A 26,054-nucleotide genomic window follows, 5' to 3' on the forward strand; every position below is an offset into this window, starting at 1 on the left:
TTGTTTGTGTGTGTGTGTGTGTGTGAATGAATGAGGTTGCAACAATTTTGGGATAAGGCATATTGACCAATGAACAATTGACTTTCTGTTTTTTTAAAACCTACAAGAAAACCTGTCTGTTTATTTGATAAATAAAAGACCTTTTAATACTTTTAATACAAATACACTTGCTGTGGTCAGGTAGGGGGTTGAGCAGTGGGAAGCACCCATGTCACACCATGTGGCCATAACATTATGCTTGTGTGTTCATATGTAGATTATTCTGAGCCTGTTTTCTGACCTAGACCTGGCACTATGCAAGCAGCACATGCCTGCCCCAAGACACTCAAATTCAATGGAAATTGGTCCTCAGGCCTCACCAACATACTGAGCTGCCAGTGCTCATCCCATCTCCACAGGTGCACCTGAAGGAAGTCTTCAGTTGTGGGCTCCTACCTCATTAGCACCTGTCTCAGGTAAGTCTCAGAAGGGGATTGGAATGGGCATTGAGAGACGGTGATTTTGATACCTGTGGATTCGAAGTGTCAATTCTGCTTCTTCGGTTTCTCAGAAAGCTTTTTTGAAATGCACTTTTCGTGGGTGGCTGTAAGGGTTGCACAAGAAACCTAAACAGGGCCAGGCACAACATCAGTCTCACTCATCACTGACTAATTTCACCAAGGGGGTCATTCAACAGGCAATAGGCTCCTAATTAACATGTTCAAGGGCCCAATGCCTACGAACGTAGAAGTGGGAGCGGTGCCTGAGCAGATTAGTTACACACCATCCCACTGCTGAACCGATAATTCTTTGTGCCTGTTTTACGCCCAAAAATCTAGTGCAACTCATACTAATTTACACCCATACTGTTTTACAGCCAGTGCGATACTTTGAAATGCAGTGATCCTTGTAATGTAGCAATTTAGGAAGCAATTGCAGCAACAAGGTACTATCAACCTCCCATCAAGCAAAATAGAACACATATATTGCACTACTCCCTAAATGTATTCTTTAGAAAAACATGTTACATGTTCCCATGAGTGGCCCAAATATGTAATTTATTCCTTTTTCTTAATTAATTGTCATTATACATTAGGAAATGGTAATAGAATCATAGAAGTTTACAGTACAGAAGGAGGCCATTCAGGTCTCCATGTCTAAGGTGGTTCTTTGCTAGAACAATCCAAAACCCATCCCACTGCCCCACTCATTCCCCATTGCCTTATCTCTTCCTCTGCTTCAAATAAGGCATTCAATGAGATTTACATGAGGTTTTGCAATTGTAAATTGCTTCATTTGCTGTATGTATCCTTTGTTGTCATCAAACAATATTGTGCATTCTACAGTGAAGACTATAATAAATTATATAGCATTACATAGAATCTACAGAACAGAAGGAGGCCATTCAATCCAACTGGTCTATACCAGAGTTTGCATTCTATGAGCCTCACCCCACTCTATTTAACCCTTCCCATCATATTCCTCTATTCCCTTCTCCCTCATGTAAATGTCAGGTTTCCCTTAAATGTATTACACCTGTGATAGATGTTCTAATTTACATAAAAATACAGAGAAATTACAACACACAAACTGTTTGGCTCAATTTTCCATGTTTGTGTTTATCCTATGCGATGTCATGGAATAATGCCTTACATGAAACAAATTGGGAGCTAAGCCTCAGTAGGCTTATGATAGAACAAACTGTACAACACAGGGGAAGAAAGAACACACAGTATAAAACAGAGAAAGACAGAACATACAGTAGAACACAGAGAAAGAAATAACACACAGTATAACACAGAGAAAGAAAGAACACACAGGATAACACAGAGAAAGAAAGAACACAAAGTATAACACAGAGAAAGAAAGAACACACAGGGTAACACAGCGTGTTAACTAAGTCTAGTAATATGGGTGGATGCAGTATCCTTTGGTGTTCTAAAACCCTTTGGAATTCTTCTTATCCCCAGAAATGAATTTTGAAAAAGAAATATTCATTCCAACAATTTCTAAGAATGGAACGAAGTGTCTTGCCAAATTAGCAGATAAAGACCCTTTATTGTCAGGAACACCTCACATATAATATGGCTTTTCTTGTCTTGCAGTACAAGTGCCTCCTGCATCCTACAACCTCCATGTTAAGATTGTGTGGAGGCATGAACCCCTGAGGCAAAGTAATCTTCTGGAATTATAGTTTTTTCCTGTGAAATATAATTAGCTCAGCCAGGCCCATCACAGTTAACTCCCTATATGTAGCCATAATTGGACATGGCTCAGAATATCCCAACTGATTTAAACACAGTATTATAACAAGATGAGAGATATTAATGTTGGAGAATGAAAAATTTCCCATTTCAGACACCCAGCATCTATATCAAGGACTCCAGGTCCATGTAAAGCATGGTTAGATGTGGGGCAATGCCAATTTACCTGACAGGATTGTAAGAACCACTTTGAGGGTAATTTTGTAAAGAAAACAATGCCATTGGCGTTAATAGCACTAAACCGACCTTGTGAGAGGCTTTTCCAGAGTCCTTCTGACACTAGGGTCAAATATAAACAAATGATCAATGACCGTAATTTGTTCAGGTTCACCACCATGGGTCTGGTTATTGATGGGATGATATCTCACCCAAATAACCAAGCTAGCAATATACTTTGCAGATGTCCCCTAACATCAGAGAATGTAACACCCCAGAATGGCAAAGTCCCAAATCAGTGTAAACAAGAACGTTCATAACTCTGGAGTAATTCCACTGCCTCACTCTCACTCTCATTTATCTCATTGCCGTTTGTGGGGTTTTGCTGTGTGCAAATTGGTGGCTGTGTTTGCACATAAAACAACAGTGGACTATACTTCAAAATACTTCTTCAACTGTAAAGTATCTTAGGATGTCCTGAGCATGGAAAAGGTGCTATATAAATTTAAGGTCATTTGTACTTCCTTTCTATCTTTTTTCTTTTCTTTTTAGGACCATACCCACTCAGAACTAGAGTAAGATTAGTCAAATTTATTTCATGTCAGATGGTGATAAATGAGGATTTCATCCAACCAGTTTGGGCTGGGTTTGAACTCACAGAGTTTAGTCAACCAAAACCGCATATTGGGATTTTTCATCTATATCGAAGGCTCCAGAAGTGTGCATTTGTAAAATTTACCCTTTTAATTTCTTTTCAACATTGTAAATGGTTCTTGTTCATTAGGTACTATCCAGCTGTATATGCATCTGCCATTATCATTTCATCCCAGTTGGTACCTCTCCAATCTGTTTTCCAATCTTGTTGAAGTGCCCCTAATCAAAGTCACAAATGAGATCCTCTGTGACTATGAATATGTTACACTATTCTGCATTCTGCCAATAGACCCAACTGCAGCTTTTGGCATGATTGACCACACCATCCTCTTCCTATTCCTCTCCTCCATTGTCCAGTTGAGTACAACTGCCCTTGCTTGGTTCTACACTTACTTACCCAGTTGTATCCTGAGAACCTCCTGCAGTGGATTCTTATCCCTCCCCTACACCATAAACTCTAGAGTCCCCTTAGGATCTATCCTTGATCCTATCTCTCGCATGTTGCCCCTCAGTATTATCATCTGAAGACACAGCTTCAGATTCCACGTGTACTTTGATGATATCCAGCTCTAACTCACCGTCACTTGTCTCAACCCCTCCACTGTTCTCTATTGTCAGACTGCTTGGTCCACACCCAGTCCTGGATAAATCAAAATTTCCTCCAATTAAACATTGGGAAGACAGAGGCCATTATCTTTGTTCCCTGCCACAAACTCTGTTCCTTGCCATCAATTTCATATCCCTCCCTGCCCACTGTCTCAGGTTGAACCAGACTGTTTGCCAACTTGGCATCCTATTTGACCCTGTGGTGAGCTTCCAACCACAAATCCTCTCCTTCACCAGAGCCGCCTACTTCCACTTGCATAATATTGCCCATTTCCACCCTTGCCTCAGCCCGTCTGCTGGTGATTCAGGCTTTTGTTACTTTCAGACTCAACTATTGCAATGCTCTCCTCGGGGGCCTGCCATGACCTTTAGCTCATCTAATACTCATATCTTAAACTGCATCAAATGTCTGTATGCTACAAATACAGTATATACCATATTTGCTGCTCATGATGTGCGACCAAATGTAGATTGGATGATCGCTATGCTGAACACCTTTGTTCAGCCCACAAATGTGACCGTGCACTTCCGATTGCTTGCCATTTAATTCTCACCCCACTTCCATTCTGACCTCTCTGTCCTTAACCTCCTACGCTGTTCGAATGAACTCAACAGAAGCTTGAGGAACAGCACCTCATCTTTTGATGAAACATTTTATAATATTCTGGACTCAACACTGAGTTCAAAAATTTCAGATCATAACCAGTGCTCTCTTTTTTTTGGACAGCTGGTGCTGGTAATGATTCTGTCGTTGTCATTTATAACTCCTCCAGACCACTCTTTTGTTTCTTTACTTGTCCGATGACTACCCACTTTTGCCTTGCCCCCGTCATCCAATTTGTCATTTAAATATCTCCAGTTTTCCACGCTATCAGAGACTTTCCCATTTTTTCTTCTCCCCCCCTCCCCAATTACCTTGCCTCTGTACTTCCTTCAAACCTGTTACATCTGTAAGATTTTCCAGTTCGAAGGATCACAGACATGAAACGTTAACTCTGCTTCTCTCTCCACAGATGCTGCCTACCCTGCTGAGTATTTCCAGCATTTTCTGTTTATATTTCATATTTCCAGCATCCTTAATATTTTATCTTCTGTATCAAATCTTATTCACCCAAAACCCTTGTGTTCATTGGCCTACATTGATTCCAGGTCCACCAGCAATTCAACTTTAAAATTCTCATCCTCGTGTTCAATCCCTCCGCAGTCTCATTCCTCCTTAGCTCTGTAACTTCATTAAACTCTAGAAATTTCCAAGAACACTCCTCCAACATTGGTCTTTTGTACATCCTCCTAAACTTTGGAAATGCCCCACCCCCTCAGCCACCAATCACCAACCTCAATTTTTGACGCTTTCTGTGAAGCCCCTTGGAATAGTTTGCTGGGTTAAAGGCACAATATAAATGTAAGTTGTTAAATAGCTTATTTGCTTTTTTAAATTGGACAGAAGAGCACCAGTTGACCCACAATAGTTCAAGTTCAAATCCCTCAGGCCAGCAGAATGAGCGTGATAAATGCCTAATCAGCTGAGAGCAATGTTATCTGTCGTATTCAATACAATTCCAAAACCCCAATTTGAAAAGATTTTATAAAATGGAAGAGGCTGCTGTGCTATTCTTATTGTGGAATGATTGCAAAAACAACCTGGCTGATGACCTTTCCGTTGTACATGGGTAAGGTAAAGGCAGTCTCAGCCTGACCCTACTTCATCTGCTCTGTTTTTCCAGGGTTTCTATTTACTTTCTGTTGCCCAGCTGCCAGTCATTCCTCTCCACCCGGAAGGAAACAATGTTCTTGCTTGCAGACTTGCACACAATGCCACGCAGAGATTGATGGACAGGAAATGTGATTGAAGCATGGTGAGGTAACTAATGGCAATTTTTGCCTCAACCCACTTGCAGCAACACATTCAATCTTCCAACTCAGTCACAACTCAATTCACCCACAAACAGGATGACTAAATTTAAATGACAGGTAACTCACTTTAAAGTTAAGTGAGTAAAAACATTTTTTTGAAGTATTATAACATAGAACTTTCTGGAACAGACTACCAGAGTAGAAATTATAGTTGCACTCCAGTCAACTGAGAAAACACTTTCTAATTATCTTTGCAATTGGTCAAAACAAAACTGTGTGGGTGATCATATGGTTCTACAAAGGGTGTTAAAGTAATATGAAGCCTGCCTGAAGCAACACAAATAAAAAAAAAATCGCAAACTACATATTAAAAAAGCTCACCAATAACCTAGGACAACGAAAATGAGAAAGGAACTCAGATTTGCTATTGGGACACAGCAGGATAGATTTCAATGGAATGAAAATCAGGCAGTTTCTATAATGATCCAAATAAAATTAATGAATGAAAAATGGTGGAACAGCCCTTTGCTTTCTGTTTATTTTAGGATAAATTCAGCAATCGTACACTCACAGTGATAAGCCACATTCAAATAAAATGTGGTTTGGAGAAGTAGCACTGGAAAAGTCCACCGGGATTCTTCTGATTATAGTTTCTGCTGAAGTTATGGCAGACAGGGAAATGGCATAAACAGTCATTGTCGTGAGCTTTCCAGAGGGTTTCTGTTGAAGTTACAGCGGACAATTGGGAAAACACCCTCTGTGATTCTGCCACCTAGTGTTTTAGTCCAATTTCTGATCCGGCCTCCCTTCAAGCATGGCACATGGGAGTACTGAATTTTCTGGTTAAGACAGCAAAAATAGAACAAAAGAAATAAACTGATCCTTAAAATGCTATGCCTATCATCGAGCAATTTTCCAGCTTTGGCTGTGGAATCATTCTTTAAAGGGCTGAGCCAATACTGAAATGGAATCAGGGTGGCTCGATAGTGCGGTGGAGGTGCTTATCGAAGATGTCAGGGCCAAGAAGAAGGTTCTGTTTCATTCCGACAGCAGACAGATGCAACAAAAAAAAAGTCAGCATGCATGGAGAGAGGTTGCTGAGCAAATGAATTCCAACAGCATTACTCCTGGGACCTGATTGTTGTGTCGGCAAAGGTTTCATGACCTTCCTAAAACAGCCAAGGTCAGAATCCTCTTTGTATCTCTTTTACTCGTAATACAGTTCTGTAATATCACACTTTTTTGTCAGCAATATTAATTCTTCCCTTTTTCACTGTATAAACCTCACCTACAAATATGACAGCATATAACAGGACATTTTGTTAAACCTTTTGCTAACACAGTGGCGCAGTGGTTAGCACCGCAGTCTCACAGCTCCAGTGACCCACGTTCATTTCTGGGTACTGCCTGTGCAGAGTTTGCAACTTCTCCCTGTGACCGTGCGGGTTTCCACCGGGTTCTCTGGTTTCCTCCCACAGCCAAAGACTTGCAGGTTGATAGGTAAATAGGCCATTCTAAATTGCCCCTAGTATAGGTAGGTGGTAGGAGAATTGAGGGAAGATGGGGATGTGGTCGGGAATATGGGATTAATGTAGGATTAGTATAAATGGGTGGTTGATGGTCGGCACAGACTCGGTGAGCCAAAGAGCCTGTTTCAGTGCCGTATCTTTCTATGACTCTAACACTCACACACTCAATATCTGTGACTGCCCTCAAAACCAATGCAAACAACATTCTGCTTTTGTTTTGCTCAGCTTGGATTACCTCTCACATTTCTGTTAAATTCTTTGATACTTCTCACAGTGCACACTTTCTTTCACACACACTAACCCACATCCACTCTTATTGCAGGGCAAGCTGGTGATGAGCAGAAGGACTTTGGAAGAATAAGGGAAGATCCAGCTATGTTACAAATTGTCACTCCAATGGAGGCCACCACCATCATCGACAGAGTGAGGATATGCAGTGTTGGAGATGGCAAGGCTGAAGGCCATGCACAGCAGGGTGTTTGGTCTTTATCCCTTCCTTTGTTCTCTCTACTTAATTCTCCAGCTCACAAAAGCAAAAAATGACACCCTGGGACTGGACTGCATTGCAACATGACCCATTTGTTACTATTTCCTCATGCTATTAACTAATGGTGTCAGTCATGACTCAGCTGACTCTCGCATCTGAATCAGAAAGTTGTGGGTTCAAGTCCCACTTCAGAGACTTGGGAACAAATTCCAAACTGACATTTACCGATAAAGTGCTGCACTATCGGAGGTGCTGTTTTTCGGATGAGGTGTTAAATGAAGCCCTCGGCTGCCTTCTCAAGTGGATTTAAAAGATCCCAATGCACTATTCAAAGAAGAGCAGAGACGTTCTCCCCAATGTCAAGGCGAATATTTATCCCTTTAACAGCACATAAAACAGATTATCTGGTCATTATCATATTTCTGTTTGTAGGAGCTTTCTATTGGCTACCATGTTTCCTACATTACAACAGTGACTTCACTTCAAAAAGCAATTCATTGGCTATAAAGTGGTTTGAGATATCTTGAGGTTATGAAAAGTGTTCTATAAATGCAAGTATCATCTTTCCCCTCTTGATCTTGTCACTCTGCCCTTTTTCGAGTCCTGCAACTGTGCAAATGGAGAGGGAGGACAAGCCTCCTGAAAGTGCAATGTCTCTGTCTCATAGCTTCCCAAGCACCAGCATGGTAATCAGCAGAAGGTGTGAATATAGAGTTAGCAGGGGCTGCACAGGGTGATTCACTCAGCAGAAGTGAGCAGGAGCAAGTATAAAGCACAGCCCAGGAAACAGCTCACTGCAGAACAAGCTCAGTTTCTGGCTCTGCTGAAGAGGGCAAAGAGGCAGACATCAAAGGCCCAAGGCTTCAAAGTGAAAAATATTTTCTGCACACCAGAAATTGCTCAATTGAATAGCCTGTCAGGGAGCTACTGCCAGATGTCAGAGATGGAGGAGAAGTCCAATTCCAGGTTGTGTGGGGGTTCTGGTGATTGGCATCGACATGCAATAGACCTTGGAGTGTGGATGCTGCAACTGGATCCTCCTGCAGGAGTCTGTGGCACCAATAGTAGTATCTCTCATACTGGTACCATGCAAGCTCAGGACCCCTTCACCTTGGACAGGCTGGGAAACAGAAAGGACAGTGCTTTTAGCCACACCACAGATCTCCCAAAGTTTGTTCTTTCACGGTGAAAGTGGAAGCATTGAGTCCATGCCAAGGACAATCATCCTGCACTTTTGCGACTCCTCAATCACTCCTCAACCAATGCCGCCCTGATGCCAGAAAGCCAGATGGCTTCGAAGGCCCTGGCTGCCACCAAGACGCTGCAGCCGGGCCATCTCAGGCTTGAGTTCCAAGCGGTAACTGGCCACAAGCATCATAAGAGCCTTCATCTGAGCCACAGCAACCTCCCACCTCCATGCTGAAGCCATTTTCAGCGATCTTCTGGTCGGTGTATTAGAGTAGATAAGGGATCACTTAATAAAAGCATGTAGCACATAGCTGGGTGACATTTAGTTCTGTAGGCATTTGTGTACACTAGTAATATTAAAACCTATTTGGAGATCTTTGTCTGCACAGTGTGCCCATTGTAGCTGATAAGCTTACAATATCAAATGGTGTATATCAATGGTGCTCTTCATGCAGAAGAGGTTTATTGGAGGCAGGAAGGACTGGGACTGATTTTCAACTGTGAATTTTGGGGAGAAACAGCTGGGGGTACAGTTATACCCTCAGTTTGGGGGAAACCTGTGATCTGTGCAAATCCCAGAACCCCATACAGCTGTTTCTGGTTGTTCATGGGGAACATGATGAAAGTGTTTGCTTTAGCAAAAGTGTTGTCAATTATCTGCTTGATATAAGTATGAGCTGCAGACTGCTTGATGTTGCTGATATCCCCTATTGCAACCTGGAAGGAGCCAATGGCCAACAAGGTGAGGACAGCAGAAACTTTGACTGCAATAGGCAATGTAGTGTCCGCAGGTTGCGGGTGTTAGTGCAGAAGGCAACACAGAACTGCAACAAACTTCCTGGAGTACAGTCTCCTTATGCATTGACCCTTTGAGAAGTGCCAGTGTGTAATTCTGAACTTAAGCATCATTATTGGGAAGTTAAGATGTTTTCAAGCTCTGCTCATCGATGACCTCTTTGCAACTGAGATGTGATCAGGTAAAAGTGGACTGGAAACAGTTATTTGAAAGTAAATCAGTGTCAAAGGATTGGGAGACATTCAAGGAGTGATTAAAGAGGGTTCAGAACAAATATGTTCCCACAAAGAAAAAAGGTGGGGCTCACAAATCTAGACTTGCCTAGATCTCAGAAAACATACAGAGTAGGATAATACAAAAAAAGACTCATGTCAGATGCCAAGAGCTAAATACTGCAGAAAGCCTAGAGGAATATAGAAAGTGCAGGAATGAAATTAAAAAGGATATTAAGAAAACAAAGAGGGGCATGAAAAAAATATTGGCAAGTAAAATCAAGGAAAACTCAAAGATGTTTTATAACTAAACTAAGAGCAAGAGGATAGCTAAGGAAAGAGTAGGGCCAATGAGAGACAAGAAAAGTAACACTTGTGTAGAGGCACAAGATGTTAGCTTGGTTCTTAATGAATAATATGTGTCTGTTTTCACAAAAAAAGGGCGAAGCAGACATTGTAGTTAAGGAGGAGATAAACATAGAGAGGAAATAATAAGGGGTTTAGTATCCTTGAAAGTGGATAAATCACCAGACCTGGATTAAATGTACTTAGGCTGCTAAGGGCAGCAAGGGAAAAAAATAGCGAAGGCTCTGACCATCATTTTCCGATCCTTTTTGGCTACAGGCATGGTGCTGGAGGACTGCTAACCTTGTACTATTGTGTAAAAAGGGAGGAAGTGTTATGACCAAGATGGGAGTAATGCACTGTTAATTCAGTCCCACTACTCCACAGGTCACAGCATATTAGCAAAGTTTCCCACCTACCGGAATAATAACCAAATTAATCACTATTTATCCCCAGAATAAAGCACGCCAAACCAGGTTTCTTTAAATAACAACAAAATTAACTATTTATTAATAAACCAAGTTTTAAACAATAATGAGATGAATCTTTATGTATGTAAAGATTTTATAACCCCTTAATCTTCCTAACCCTCATGCACACATATACATTCAATTACCAAGGGTTAACCAGGGAAAATGGTTATGTTGAATTTACAAGAGTTTCTTAGGAATAAATAAATAACTGGGTTGTAATGTTTGGTTGTATTTTCCTGGATTAGTGCTGTGTCCCAGAGTCGAATAGTCAGATGCCACTCGATGTCTCTCCAGATGAAATTAATGAACAGTCTATGGTAGGTAGGCATTCAAGGTAGTTGGCCTGCAGCAGGAGTCACACAGATCTTTTTGCAACAGGTTGTAGCAACAGGGCTATTTAAATTTTAAAATAGCAGTCTAACAGTAGAAACTTTCTTGAGAGTTCAAGAACTTCCAAAAACAGAAAAGTCAACAGGACTTACTCTTAGCAAAGAAGCCTTCTCCACAGAGCACAGCAATTACAGAACTCACTCTTCAGGCAGGAATCCTTAAATGAAGGCAATGGCAACTTGCCACACCTGAAAAAACAGGCTCCCTTTCTCCAAAGCAATGTTTCTCCACAGAGGGTAGCAATTCATCTTTTCTCTGGGTATTTTCCTCTCTCTTTAGGCAGGTCAAAACCTCACTTTAAATGTACCACTTTTTCCCTTGAAATGCAGAGCTTATTTTCAGAGAGAATAGGCCTTTTCCTCTGGTCTATCAGAAACTCACAGCTCCAGCCACTTCTAGCTGTTCTGTCTCCCTGCAGAACTGAAAACTAACAGTTTTTTTACAGGAGTAATAAGTCCATCATAAAATCTTGCTGTTGCTTGGATACTAATTGCCCTGTACTCTTCAAACACCAAATGTCAACATTCAATGCACAGAACGTCTTTTTTTTTCTCCTCAATCTTAAAGGCACACAGACCTTTTAGTTTAAAAAAAAAACTCTTACGACAGAAGGTATAGCTCGATTAATTATAGGCCAGTCAGCCTGACCTCAGTGGTGGACAAATTATTGGAAAAAATTCTGAGACAGTATAAATCATCATTTAGAGAGGCATGTATTAATTAAGGACAGTTAGCATGGATATGTTAAGGGAAGTCATGTCTGACTAACATGATTAAATTTTTTGAGGAGGCTACAAGGAGGGTTGATGAGGGGAGCACATTTGATGCAGTCTGCATGGACTTTAGCAAGGCTATTGACAGAGTCCCACATGGCAGACTGATCAGCAAATTAAAAGCTCATGGGATCGAAGGGAAACTGGCATGTTGGATCCAAAATTAGCTCAGTGGCAGGAAGCAAAGGGTTATGGTCGACGGATATTTTTGTGATGGAAAGGTTGTTTCCAGTGGGGTTCTGATGGGCTTAGTACTGCGTTGCTTGCTGTTCATGGTACCTAACAACTATTTAGACTTAAATGTAGGGGGCATGATTAAGAATTTTGCAGATGATTTGAAAATAGTCTGTATAGTTGATAGTGAAGAAGAAAGTTATAGACTGCAGGAGGTCATGGACTGACTGGTCAGGTGAGCAAAGAAGTGGCAAATGGAAATCAATCCAGAGAAGTGTGAGGTAATGCATTTGAGGAACTCAAGCAAGGCAAGGGAATGCACAATAAATGGTAGGATTCTGAAAAGTGTAGCAGAACAAAGAGACCTTGGACTGTATGTCTACAGATCCCTGAAGGTAGCAGGACAGCTCGATAAGGTGGTTAAGAAGGCACATGGGATGCTTTCCTTTATTGGCTGAGGCCTAGAGTATAAGAGTAGGGAGGTTATGCTAGAACTGTTAGGCCACAGCTAGAGTACTCTGTTCCGTTCTGGTCACTGCATCACAGGAAAGATGTGATCACATTAGAAAGGGTACAGAAGAGAATGACCAGGATGTTGCCAGGAATGCAGAATTCTACCTTTGAGGAAAGATTGGATTGCCTGGGTTTATTCTCTTTGGAACAGAAGAGACTGAGAGGAGATTTAATTCAGGTGTATATAATTATGAGGTGCATAGGTAGAGTGGATAGGAAGGACCTATTTCTTTTAGCAGAGAGGTCAATAACAGGAACATAGATTTAAAGTAATTGGCAGAGTGATTAGAAGCAAGTTGAGGAGAAACCTTTTCACCTGGAGGATGGCACTACTGAGAACTTTGAGTGCTGGCCCTCTGATTGGCTGGCAGCTCTTGGAGGCAGGATCCCCATCCTTAAAGGGACAGGGAACACGGCACTGGCCAGTTAATTGCACTGTGAAATGCAGCCGAGGCTCCCCCAAATGGCCAGCGCGGGGTTCCCTCACCTTTTAGGCGTGGGTTAGGCCGGTTGCATAAAAGCTAGCCCAATATTAAAAGCCAACCCTTAATTTGGCATTCCTCTGTTGTTCTAAAGCAAGCATTAACTTGTTTACTTAACAATAATTTCTTGACTTTAATGACCACAGCTTCTCCCACAGGTAACATTTGTTGTCAATTTTTTCAGAAACTAACATAATCAATAAATTAGTCAATATATGTAAAGACACTAGACAGCATACAGTGCACTTTTGCCACTTGGGACATTCCAATCTACAAATTACGTATCTTGAACGTTTTTATGCATATAATTAGGCAGTGATACTTTTAATTGTAAACTTAAGTCTGAATAATGGCTGGGGAAGTGAAAAATCAACTTGGATTCCTGCTACTGAAGAATGACCAGTTACTGTTGATGGATTGGGTTCAGCTATGTATGATGCCACCTCTTTATCCAATTTCCCTGTGGCTGTGGAAGCTCAAAGATAGACCTTCTGGTCAAAGTATAGACCAGGACAGAAGCCACTGCAGTGGACTTCATGACTGCTGATTTGGTTGGAAGCAGGCCACAAAATACTGCAAAGGCTGGAAATCTGAAATAGAAACAAAAAACTCTGGAAATACTCAGTAGGGTCTGCAGCATCTGTGGAGGGAGAAACAGAATTAATGTTGTTGGATCTTTCATCAGAACTGGGAAGAGTTACAAAGGTAACAGATTTTAAGCAAGTGTTACGACCAGGTGAGAAAGGGGTCTAGGGTTCCCTCTCAGCCTTCACCTGGTCTTACCGTAACAGGGTTTAACTTTAAACACACTGTGTTTTTAGCTCCCCCTTGGTGAATCCTTGTTCACTGCTTTTCAGTTATAAGGCAACAAAACCAGCACAAATAGGTTTTCTTAGGTTTAAAGAAGAAAAGATGAAATTTATTAAACTTGAACTTAAACCCTAATTCAGTTGATGCCTATGGATACACGAAACGCCCATGCTAGCATGCATACGCACATGCAAATAGAGACAGAAAAGAGCAGGAGAAAGAAAGTGGAAAAGTTTGAGGCACTATCTGAAGAGTTTTTGTTACTGTTCTTCAAGCTCACTGTAGAGTCCTTAATTGTAGGTAGATCTTGTTTTTCTTTGGGGCCCAGTATTCTTCTTAAAGCTTGTTTAGTCTGTTTAACCAGTAGGAGACTTTTCTCTCTTGGGGTTCATGTATCTTCAGTGGATTCGGAGGCTTGTGAGAAAGAGATGGGAGCAGACAGGAGGGTTCTTCTCAGTCCAGGAACAAAAAGTCTTTCTCTCAAACTCTCTGTGGCTAGTTCAAAAAACCCTGGAACAGCCAGTTAGTCATGTGACCAGCTGGTCCAACCAGTCCCGGCCCCTGTGGATTGCATCACCCCAGCAGGTCCTGGATTGCACTTCCCCACCCCTTCACTGTCCGGTGATCAACATCCATTGTGGGTTGAATGTGTGCAAGAATGGTCTTTTGTCTACATAAGCACCGCCTGTTTGTATGCAAAATTTTTTTCCAGCCGCGGCTGATTTGTTCAACAAGTCATTTCCTCACTCCAGCAACAGTTAAAATCAATGTTCATATGATAAAACCAATGTGCCTTATTCTTGGAAGGTGGGGGCCTGCATGACAGCAAGTGAAAGGAGGGATGGTGGAAAAAGAACAAAAGGGAAGGTCTGTGATAGGGCGGAAGGCAGGACAGATTAAATAATAAAAGAGTTTATGGTGTAAGGCCTAAGGGAGTGGTAATGGGACAAGAAAAGAAACAAAATATGTGTCTAGAGGAGGTGCGAATGGCTGAATGATGAACAGCTGCTGTTCGAAAGCAGAAATAAGGGCAAACAAGACTAAAACCGAAATCTGCAAAGAGAAAGGAAATAAAATGGGCCCAGACATTACAGTCTGAGATTGCTGAACTTAAAGTTGAGTCCGGAAGGCTATAAAGTGTCTAATCGAGAGATGTGCTGTCTCTCAAGCTTACATTGAGCTTCATTGGAACACTGCAGGAAGCCGCGAAAGGAAGAGAATTAAAATGACAAGTGACAAGAAGCTCGGGGTCATGCTTGCAGACTGAATGGATTGTTTACGCAAAGCAGTCACCCATTCTGCATTTGGTCTCCCCAAAGTAGAGCTGACTGCATTGTGAGCAGTGAATACAGTATGCTGAATTGAAAGAAGTACATGTAAATCGCTGTTTTACATGGAAGGAGTTTTTGGGGCCTTGGACGGTGAGGAGAGAGGAGATAAAATGCAGATGTTGCATCTCCTGCCCTTGCATGGAAAGATGCTGTATGAAGGGGAGGGGGTGTTGGGAGTGATTGAGGAGTGGACCAGGGTGTTGCGGAGGGAACAGTTCCTTCAAACTGCTGAAAGGGGAGGGAAGGGGAAGATGTGTTCAGTGGTGAAATAGTATCAAAGATAAAACAGACTTAAATAGCAGTACTACGGTCCCTCAACTGTTACCTCGAAAGCTCTCTTCACTAAAAGCTTTCCTGTGAAACTCATTCCGCTTTCTTACCAATGCATGATGTGTTACCCATGGCTTCAGTTGGGAGTACTCTTACCTCTTTTTCAGAAGGTTGTGGCTTCAAAATGCCACTCCAGAGACTTGAGCACAAAATTTTAGGCTAACATGCCAATGTAGTACTGAGGAAATGCTGCACTGCCACAGGTGCTGTCTTTCAGATGAGACTTTAAACAGTGACCTTGCCTGCTCTGTTAGGTGAATGTTATAGATCCTACGGCACTGGTTTGAATAACAGCAGGAATGGTAGATAGACCAGGAAGCCAATCTGGTGTGCACTTCTGAGATTTCCTATGGGAATTGATGGCAGGCATTGAATTTGTCAGTCCATATTTGGGTAAGCATATTCAAATGAGAGGCTAATAACAGGAAACCAGCAGCTGATGGATTTCCTGTTAGCAACTGTAAACATCAGAAATGTGTTGTAGTGGATGGGGAATCAAATTTGAACAGCTTCCTTGCTTAGCAGAGCTAAGGTGGGAGATTTAAGTGCTGAACTATTTTTGCAAACTCCAGAGGAGCAGTAATGCAATTCTAAGACCCACAAAAATAATCTGGGTGATTGTCACCCTGGAACCCCCGGTCCTGCAAGATCATAAACAACCCCATCCCCCAACAGCTTGTCATCTTGCCGGCAACTCCAGCCTGATTTTCAGGCAAGCAGCATTGGGATTCCTGTTTGCCACCCTGCAGCTTGCCTGCTGAATTTAAATTAGCCCAGAGCTTCATAAAGATGGGTTGCCCAAGGTGATCTGCCAGTCAGCTGCCCAAAAGTCAAAATTGACCCCATTGACCATTTATGTCTATCAAGACTCCACTGTCTCCTTCTGCTTCATTTCTAGTGTAAGACCAGCAATGAACTATGCATATTGCCTATTTTTCCTTCCCACGTGCACTTGACACTTCTCTGGATTAACTTTTGTCTGCCATTGCTTGGCCCACTCACATAGTTGTTCAGCTCATTCTGTATTTTCGGGCTGCCTCCCCTGATTCAAGTCCAGATCAGGTTGATTAGAACAAATGAAAGATTTACTTGTGCTCCAAGCTTTCTGTGACACCCACCAATGATGTGTTTTTCCCTTCACTAACTTGCTGGAACATGAAAGATGCTAACTCTCTTTCCCTGTTTGTTCAAGGCAGTAGAGCTTTCAAAGCAGGATGATCAAGACTCCAGATAATTCTAATAGTGCTCCTGATGTTGACTCGTTCTCTAATATATTCTTTAAGACCTTCTTGAGTCCCTGTCTGAATTTTGTACCTATTATCTCTAGCTGGTCTACTTGCCTTGGATCCTGATACTGCTGTCTGTCACTGCTCACAATTGCAGAACCAAATAGAGAGAGGGAGGTTAAAATAGAAGCACAATAAAGGAAGACGAGAAGAGATAAAAAAAATTATGTAAAGAAAGAGATGAATGGGAAAGGAAATAAAAAGACAGTGAACTGAAGGACTAGTGAGAGAGAGTGTGTAGTGAAGGAGGAGAGAGTGACTGAAGTGAAGAAGAGAGACAGAAATAGGAGAGGAACAGAGAGCCAGAAGCAAAGGGAACATCAGAAAAACGGAAGTGAAGGAGATGAGAGAAATAAAGATAGGATGGGGATAAGGTAAAAGCAGTAAGAACTGCAAGAAAAGCAAATACAGAGGACTAAGGGTGGGATCATCATATCTGCCATTGTCACAAAGTCATGGTAGCATTGTTGCCTCTTTGTTGGAAAGTTGTGGGTTCAAGTTCAACATCAGGGATTTGAGCACAAAATCTAGGCTAGCATTCCAGCACGGAGAGGGGACTGCACTGTTGGAGAGATTGACATTCAGCTGCAGTGTTAAATGAAGGCCCTGTCTCTCCTTGCAGGTAGATGTAGTCAGTTCCATGATGTGGTTTCAAAGAAAAGCACTGTAGTTCTCCCTTGTGTTTCAGCCAATACTTATACCTCAATCAAAATCACTCAAACAGATTATCTTGTCATTTTCTCATTGTTTCCTGCATTGCAACAGTGAATATACTTCATTGGCTATAAAATGCTTTGGGATGTCCTGAGGTTGTGAAATGTGCTATATAAATGCAAGTCTTTGTTTTGTTTTCTTTATTGTAACCCCTTGCTAAAAAGGAGGCCAGAGTTTTCCGAACGTTGTTATTTCTGGAGGCGATGTCAATATCTGAGCATTTGAAGAATGAATTTAAGACTTGGATTCATCTTATGCTGAAACAAATTTAGTGATAATGGTAAAGCCTTCAAAAGATGCACAGCTTCTTGCCCTTCATTGCCTCATTGGCTGTGTCAGTATTCATACACTCGGCACAACACACAGGTAGAAAATGGAATCAAAAAATCGTAGAATGGTTAGAGCACAGAGGAGGCCATTTGGCCCGTCGTGTCCGTGCCAGCTCTCTGCAAGTGCAACTCACCTAGTCTCACTCCTTGGCTCTTTCCCAGTAGCCCTGCAATTTGTTTTCTCTTCAGGTACCTGTCCAATTCCTCCACCACACCCACGGGTCGTGCATTCCAGATCCTAACCACTCACCGTGTAAAAACAAATTTCTACCTCATGTCACCTTGGTTCTTTTGCCAATTACCTTAAATCAGTGTTCTCTGGTGCTCGACTCTTCCACCAATGGGGACAGTTTCTCTCTATCTACTCTGCCCAGACCCCACATGATCTTGAACACCTCTATCAATACTCCTGTCAACCTTCTCTAAGGAAAACAACCCCAGCTTCTCCAATCTATCTATGCAACTGAAGTCTCTCATCCCTGGGACCATTCTTGTAACTCTTTTCTGCACCCTCTTTAATGCCTTCACATCCTTCCTAACGTGCGGTGAGCAGAATTGGACACAATATTCCAGTTGAGGCTGAACCAGTGTTTTATAAGTGTTTCATCATAACTTCATTGCTTTTGTATATTGTGCCTCTATTTGTGAAGTCCAGGATCCCATATGCCTTTTTAACCTCTTTCTCAACCTGCGCTGCAACCTTCAATGATTTATGCACATATACCCCAAGTTCTCTGTTCCTGCCCCACTTTAGAATTGTACCTTTTAGTTCATATTGCCTCTCCTCATTCTTCCTATCAAAATGTATCATTTCACACTTCTCTGCATTAAATTTCACATGTTCGCCCATACCACCAGGCTGTGTATGTCTTCTTGAAGTCTATCACTATCCTCCTCACAGTTCACAATACATCCAAATATGCTCTGTATACCCAAGTCTAAGTTATTAATATATTTAAAGAAAAGCAGTGGTTCTAATACTGAACCCTGGGGAACACCACTGTAGAAATTCCTCTGGTCTGAAAAGCAACTGTTCATCATTGCTTTCTGTTTCCTGTCACTCAGCCAAGTTTGTATCAATGCTGCTACTGCCCCTTTTATTCAATTTGGCTGGCTATTATGTGTCACTTTATCAATCGCCTTTTGGAAGCCATCCTCGTGATCTGACCACTCCCCCCTACCTCCCGCCAACCCACGACACGATTTAACTCCTCTGTCATCTGACCACCTTGATCTGACCATCCCCCACAATCTGACCCTGCCCAGAAACAGATACGTTTTTTAAAAATCAGGTCTTGCCATTAAATTCAGCAAGATCTCCAGGAAAACAAGAATTCTGGGTTTCCCGGCCAGTAAACCTCCCCACTCCTCTCCTTTCCTGACAACCTGTTATTATCAGGGACATCGTTTCAGGTCTCCATCAGAACTGACAAAAGGTCATCAACCTGAAACATTAACTTTGTTTCTCTCTCCGCAGATGCTGCCTGACCTGCTGAGTATTTCCAACATTTTCTGTTTTTATTTTTTATTTCCACTATCTGCAGTATTTTGCTTTTGGTTGAGCTGACCAGAACTCTTGTGACACATTCCTGAACTATTTCTATACCATTTCTGGAAAATGTTGTTACGAAAGTGCTTCCATTTAAAAAAATTTTTTTTGAGGACTTGTGTTTTGGAATCAAAGTGATTCCATGGATGTGTTTTATTTAAAAGGTCAATGGAAGGACTTTCGGACTTGAGGTTTTTGAAAGCAAACCTTTACAGGATGTCACAGGCCTTAAGCTAAATAAACGACAGGAAATTTGGTGGCCAGGGAAGTTGTTTACGGAGAGGTCAAGAATTATGGTGGTCAGGAGGTTTTGACTTGCTGCTGGGGTGTTTCGAAGGCAGTTGGGGTTATAGCCTACTGAAAGAAACGCCCAACTCTTCTTTCTCCACCTCTTTGAAAAATACCCTGTGCATTCGAGAGTGATAGTTGAAACCCCTGATGCCACATTTCCCCTGAAAAGCCTGTCGGATTAATTCTCAATGCTGCCTACAAAGAACTGCTCCAGAAAGATCCCACTAACAGCAGTCTATGTGAATTTGGGATGCCAGAATAAAGGGAGAACTGATATCATTCCATATCTTCTCCTTCTCCCTCAAGAATTAACAAGTATTTGGCCAAAGTATTTTTTTGTCTTATTTTTGTAAAAGACCTCTGCAGAGAAAATTTCTTTTTTTATATCTAACGGGTGTGTGTGTTCATATGTGTGTTGGGTATCTAGAAGGGAATATCTATTTACATGCAGATTTCAATCTGTGTGTTAATGCTTTGCATCTTTACTGGGTGAGCCTTGTTTTATAATAAACTGATAATTTTGTTGTTTATTAAAGTAACCTGCTTGGTATATTTTATTCTGGGATAAAGAGTAGAGTCTATGATTGACCGTATCGGTAACTGGGTAAACATTTAAATATATGTTGTGGCCTGTGGGGAAGTGAAACTAGAAAAGACAGTGCACTCCTCCCAACTTAGTCACAACAATTTGTGTTGCTCATTCTTTCCTTCCTGCTAGGTATTTCCAACATTGTCTCTTTTTATTTATTTCCTGTATCTGCAGCATTTTGCTTTTGGTTGAGCTGAGCAGAATTCTTGCGACATGTTCCTGAACTATTTCTATGTTATTTCCAGAACAATGTCGTTAAGAAAGTGTTTCCATTTAAAAAAAAAATTTTTGAGGACTCGTGTTTTAGGATTGAAGCGATTCCATGGCTGTGTTTTTTTAAAAGGTCAGCTGAGGTTTACCTGCAGCAAACATCTCGTTTGTAGCAGCAGCATTTTGCAAAAGGAAATACAGCAGCCTGAGGGTGAAAGGACTGGAGGAAGAATGAAAGTGCCCACCCATCCAACAATTTGAAATGAGACAGAACCCCACCAGAACCCGCTGGCAGCAATGGAAGGGAGATGCAGCTGCAAGGTCCCCACCCCCCACCCCACCCCCGGTTCTCGGAGGACTCCTTGCATGTCCTCCTCCAGGCGCTGAGGCAAGACGGGAGGTCCTCTTCCCATCAGACAGAAGGGGGAGGCCTCCCCAGGTCAGCAAGAAGGCATGGCTGGAGGTAGCAGAGGGGGTCGGCAGCCGTGGAGTAGTTAGGAGGACATGGTTCCAGTGCCGCAAGCGGGTCAATTGCATTCTACACTTTGCCAGGGTAAGGGGCATTCCGCAGTTATCGCAGCTTTTAACTGATATGGGAGGGTCACTGGGTGCTGATGCTGCAAGGTCGAAGCCATCCATCTTCAGTGATTGGCTGCAGCCATGCCTTGGGCCGTATAATGGGCACATCTGTGGCGCACAGTAGTCCAGAGGTGTCCCATCCGTGCACTTCACTAGCATTGGTTTGAGATGCAGCGGTCAGCCCAAGCGGTGAGTGGGTGATCTTTCAAGTCAAGGGTCTTAACTAATTGCCTTTTGTCTTCACAGAAGAGGGCGCATAATGTCCATGAGAGGGCCCGGACCAGTGGCGGAGTGGACAATCTTGCCTTTTTGACCAGATAGGAGGAGGACGCGTTGACGCTTGCAGGGGAGGATGGAGTACGCATAATAGCCGATGGTGTAGCCGGTACACCTGGCCAGGAGGGTGAGTTCCCCAGAGGGTGATCAAGGAGCAGGGTGGGGCGGGGAGGGGAGGGGTGCAATTGTTTCAGGAAATGAAGGATGCTCACAAACTTAAAATCACACACATATGGCCGCACTGCAATCAATGACATGTCCTCCAATCAGGAGTGCTGATCACACCTGATCATTCTGATTTTCCCTGCAGGTGAAACACAGCAGCAACCAGGCAGCATCTCCATGGCTCATCTGAGGTCCACCTCTGAGGAGGAGGAGTGGACCTCAGAGGGTGCAGCATTACATCCTCGCTCTGCACCAAGCGCCAGTTCAGAGACATTCACCTCAGTTGCCATGCGTGCCAACCTAGCGTTAGCACCACACAAGTGCTGGACCAGCTGCCAGAGGCAGTACCAGCCAATGCCTCTGACAATCAGAGGACTGTGGAAGGCCAGGCCAGTGCAGAGCCACAACTCATGACAAGCCTCTGCTGACTTCTATTTGGCAGGAGATGCTGCAGGTGCGTGGAGATCTGGCGGAGTCACCAGAGACATTGCGTGCTATGGCTTGGACTTTGGAGATCTCCATCCAGGCCACGAGTACCACACAGTCCCTGTCATCTGCCCATCAGGCTTCCTCCACTGACAGATTGGCGGTTGTGTTGGAGGACCCAATCCTGAAGGCCATGCGTAACCTCACAGAGGGAGTGGGCTCCATGGACCAGTGCATCTGTCTCTGATGCTCAGGTGACATTTGGAAGCTGTTCATCCCTCTGACGTCAGCAGAGAAGACCAATTGAGCCTCGATAGGGCACAGGGGCAGCAGCAGAAATCATATGGAGGGTCCTCTCAGGGCACTCCTGATGCATTCTGCAGCTCCTTGTCCCCTCTGCCAGTGACATCAGCACCGCATAATCCCAGGGTGTTAGAGGCTGTTCCTGAGACTCCTCAGGGTCACCTTAAAATGCTGTGGCCCGCACAGCCTCGGGCAGGCAGAGGACACCTGCCAAAGTCATCCAAAGCAACACGGCAGCCTGAATAGCTACCTGCCTCTACTGTGGCTGGCAGCGAGGGATCATCCACAAGCGTGAGTACTCGCTAACATATCACAAAATCACAATAACGGCTCTTTGGGGTCACTGGCGCAATTTGCAAATATCTATTTGATGTATAAACCTACTAAAATTTATTACATTTTTCACTTGGCATTTTCATATGTCATAAATCAATTTGATGTTTTAGGCAATCTGGTTGTTCTGCATGAAGAGAATATTTGGGGAGGTGACACATTAGGGCTGTGTGGTGTTTGATGGAAAAGTGGTCCATATCAGCTGGGATTTCCCCCTGAAGCTTCCAGCTGCTGTTAATGCCTCATCTCAGACTGCCATGTCAGTTTCTGGTTGATGAGCCTCCGTTCAGGAGAAACGCTTCATGGGTCTCCCTTGCACTTAACTCCCCCAAACCTCCAGCTCCCTCCGCCCACCATTCAGGTGACTGCGGCCCCTCTTCCTGATCCTCATCTGGATCACCATCCTTGCGCTGAATGAGATTATCCACCAGGGCCTCTCCCTTTTTCATCGCCAGGTTATGTAAGGCACAACAGACAACAATAATTCTAGATACCCTTGCTGGCGAATACTGGAGCGTACCAGCTGAGCAATCAAGACACCTACATCTCATTTTGAGAAGACCTATCATCTGTTCTCTGGTCACTCTGGTGGTCGCATGGCTCTCATTGTAACATTCCTCTGCCTCATTCCTTGGGTTCCTCACCAGTCTCAGCCATGTCTTCAGCGGATAACCCCTGTCACCAAGTGTTCATCCTTGGAGGCATTCAGGAGGGCTGAATAGTGCTGGCGTCTGGGAGTTCCGGAGAATGAATGCATCGTGACCGCTTCCAGGATAACGAGCAGACACCTGCAATATACCCTTACAGTGGTCACAGACAATTTCAACATTCAAAGAGTGAAACCCCTTTTGACGAATGAAAGTCCCTGACTGACCTGTAGGTGGTTTAATGGCCACATGAGTGCAGTCAATTACGCCTTGGACCATGAAGAACCCAGAGATGGCGGTGAAGCCTCTAGCTCTCTCGGCCTGACTGGCGACTTCCGTCTTGAACTTGATGAACTGGTTGGCACACCTGACTATGACATCAGTCACCATCTTAATGCAGTGATACACTGATAATTGAGAGACTCTGCACATGTCTCCTGATGAAGCCTGGAACGAGCCTGTTGCATAGAAGTTTAGTGCAAATATTAGCTTCGTGCGACCAGCATTGGATGGCCACCCATGTAGTTGGAAGCGACCTCTGCTGCCAGCATCTCAGAGATGTCACAGTCTCCTGTGACAGGCGCAGTCTTCTGCGGCACTGCTGCTCTGACATTTGTAGAAAGCTCTACCCTGCCTGCTGGGTAGGACCTGCTCCTGACAAGTGGTTGCACCCGGGGCACTCTGTCACCTTCTCCCCCACCCCTATTACGAGGCCGCACTTGGCTATCAGGTTTCTGGTTCCCCTGGCCAGTTGTCCTCCTGTCCCTCCTTGGGGTGCAGTCCTCCTCATTAGATGAGCCGCTGCCAGAGTGGACATTTCCCATTGATACTGTGTTCCATAGATGTAATTAGTTCAGGTAAGGATAGGCAATCACAAGCCCCCTCCCCTTCACCAAATAAATCAATACTGCTGTGGCCTGACCAGGAGTGACTAACACTCAGATGACCCCTGGTGAACCAGGAGAAACAACCCCAAACTTAAAAGTCACACACAGAAATATAATTGAATAATGAACCAAAAACAGTACCTCCAACTCCTTCATAGAGACATTGCCTGCTGCTCTTTTAAAGCTGCCAGGTTTCCGACACCTCCTTTGACTCATTTTGCTGCCATAAAATTTGACAGCCAGTGCTTTATTAACGACCTCAATTGGCCTTTAATTGATGCAAAACGGACGGCGAGCGGCACCTCGATCTCGCCAGCTGTCCGATCTGCGTAAAATGGCTTTTGGGCGTCATGACGTCAGGGACCTGACCTGACATCATCGCCCACCATTCTATGCTTTGACTGCCTTGGAGGACTCCTGTTTTTATAAGGTAAAATTCTGGCCTATGTCCCTCCTTAAATAAGGAGAGCAAAACTGCACAGTACTCCAGGTGCAGTCTCACCAATGCCCTGTACATCTGTAGCAAGACTTCCCTGCTTTTATGCCCCGTCCCCTTTGCAATAAAGGTCAACATTCCATTTGCCTTCCTAATTACTTGCTGTACCTGCATGCAAACTTTGTGTGATTCATGTACAAGGACATCCAGATTCCTCTGGACTGCAGCATTCTGCAGTTTCTCTCCATGTAAATAATATTCTGCTTTTCTATTCTTCCTGCTAAAGTGAACAACCTCACATTTTCTCACATTATAGTTCATCTGCCAAATTTTTGCCCGCTCACTTAACCTACCTTTGCTGACTCTTTGTGTTCTCACAACTTGATTTCCCATCAATCTTTGTATTGCCAGCAAATTTGGCTACAATACACTTGATCCCTTCATCCAAGTCATTAATATAGATCAGAAATAGTTCAGGCCCCAGCACTGATCCCTGTGACGCTCCATTAGTTACAGTTTCCCAACCTGAAAATGCCCCATTTATCCCAACTTTATGTTTCATGTTAGCCAATCCTCTATCCAGACGAAAATATTACCCCCAACATCATGAGCGCTTATTTGGTGTCGTAACCTTTTATGTGGCATCTTATCAAATTTTGGAAATCCAAATACACTATATTTACTGATTCACCTTTATTACCCTGCTTGTTACATCTTCAAAGAACTCTAATAAATTTGCCAAACACGATTTCCCTTTCATAAAACCATGTTGATTCTGCCTGATTGTATTATGATTTTCCAAATGAACTGCTACTACTTCCTTAATAATAGATTCTAGCATTTTTCCAATGACAAATGTTAGGATAACTGGCCTACATTTTCCTGCTTTCTGCCTCCCTCCTTTCTTGAATAGAAGAGTCACATTTGCGGTTTTCCAAACTGTCGGGACCTTTCCAGACTCTAGGGAATTTTGGAAGATTACAATAAAAGCATCCACTCTCTCTGCAGCCAATTCCTTAAGACCCTAGTATCTAGGCCATCAGGTCCAAAGGACTGGTTAGCCTTCAGCCCCATTAATTTTCCGAGTACCTTTTTTTCTAGTGATAATGATTGTTTGAAATTTCTCCCTCCCTTTCGCCTCTTGATTTTCTATTATTCTTGGGATGCTTTTTATGTCTTCTATTGTGAAGACAGATACAAAATACTTGTTCAAAGTCTCTGCCATTTCCTTGTTTCCCATTATTAGTTCCCAAATCTCATTCTCTAAGGGATCAATGTTTACTTTAGCTACTCTTTTCCTTTGTATATACTAGTAGAAGCTTTTACTGTCTGTTGTTATATTTTTTGCTAGTTTACTCTCATACTCTAAATTCTCCTTTTTTATTATATTTTAGCCATCCTTTGCAATTTCTGAAATTTTTCCAACCTCTGGCCTATCACTAATCTTCTCTGCAAGGGCACTGGCAAAGTAGTCATGGTGGGAGTAGGTATGCTGTCACCATGAGAGAGGGCAGCAAGTTTGTGTTTTATGGAGCCACTGCCACTTTCCCGGGGCAGTGCCTCAGCAATCCTATTGATCTTTTGGAGAACAGATTGATGAACTGCTGTAATGCCCTGGAAGCACTTTGAGCAGATTCATGATGGCAGCTGTTTGAGCTTACAAGGCAAGGCAATCGCTTCTTGCACTG

The sequence above is a fragment of the Heterodontus francisci genome, chromosome 1 (assembly GCF_036365525.1).
Source record: "Heterodontus francisci isolate sHetFra1 chromosome 1, sHetFra1.hap1, whole genome shotgun sequence".
Lineage (NCBI taxonomy): Eukaryota > Metazoa > Chordata > Chondrichthyes > Heterodontiformes > Heterodontidae > Heterodontus > Heterodontus francisci.